General features: G+C 39.9%; 1 pseudogene across 1 annotated transcript; it reads left to right on the plus strand.

The window, feature by feature from the left end:
- Positions 1 to 409: 409 nt before the first annotated feature.
- LOC309869147 (ATP synthase subunit g, mitochondrial pseudogene) lies at positions 410 to 848 on the plus strand (annotated as a pseudogene). Its single transcript has one exon. The product of its transcript is annotated as an ATP synthase subunit g, mitochondrial pseudogene (transcript).
- The last annotated feature ends 223 nt before the right edge of the window (positions 849 to 1,071 follow it).

Consider the following 1,071-nt stretch of genomic DNA (forward strand, 5'->3'; position numbering starts at 1 on the left):
CCATCTTGTTTCATTTATTCTTCTCCTACCCCCCAAATGCCTGAGATTAGTGTACTCTTCATTCCCTTCTTATTTTACCCATCCCTCCACCCACCTCACCTCTGGGAACCATCAGTTTGTTCTCTATACTTAAGAGTCTGTTTTTTGGGATGTCTCTTTATTTCTTTGTTCATTTGTTTTGTTTCTTAAATTCCACATATGGGTGACATCAGATGGTATTGTTCTTTCTCTAATTTCACTTAGCATTTTACTCTCTAGATCTATCCATGCTGCTGCAAATGGCAAGATTTCATTCTGATTTATGGCTGAGTAATATCCCCTTGTGTATTTCCATTTCTTTATCCATTCATCTATCAATGGACACTTGGGCTGCTTTTATAATTTGGCTATTGAAAATAATGCTGCTTTCACCTTCCAGCTTGGAACCATGGCCCAGTTTGTCCGTAACCTGGCGGAGAAGGCCCCTGCGCTGGTGAACGCTGCTGTGACTTACTCAAAGCCTTGGATTGGCTACATTTTGGCACTATGCCAAAGTTGAGCTGGTTCCTCCAACCCCTGCTGAGATCCCTACAGCTATTCAGAGCTTGAAAACAATAGTCAAGAGTGCTCAAACTGGTAGCTTCAAACAGCTCACAGTTAAGGAAGCTCTGCTGAATGGTTTGGTGGCCACCGAGGTGTGGATGTGGTTTTATGTCGGCGAGATCATAGGCAAGCGTGGCATCATTGGCTATAATGTTTGAAGACCAATCTTTAACATCTGTTTATATGTGGCTTATTATTTGAGGGTTCTTGGACCATGTGTGATCAGACTGGTACTTGAATAAAAGAAGATAATGTGTCAAAATCAGTGTTTTCTCTGTCAGACACTACATGGAAGGATTATAGTTTCTCTTGATAATAAGATGGATTGTCTTGCTTTAATACATTAATACAGCTCTAAGGGCATGTCTTTGCTTAGCCTAAAATCGGAAAGGATATATGTGAATATGCCAACCTGGCAAATACATTTATGAGGATAACATTCTAACCTGAAGGCTTGAAATACATGATAAATTTATTTTATTTCCAGAA

This window comes from Mustela nivalis (genome assembly GCF_964662115.1).
Source record: "Mustela nivalis genome assembly, chromosome: 7".
NCBI classification, from domain to species: Eukaryota; Metazoa; Chordata; class Mammalia; order Carnivora; family Mustelidae; genus Mustela; species Mustela nivalis.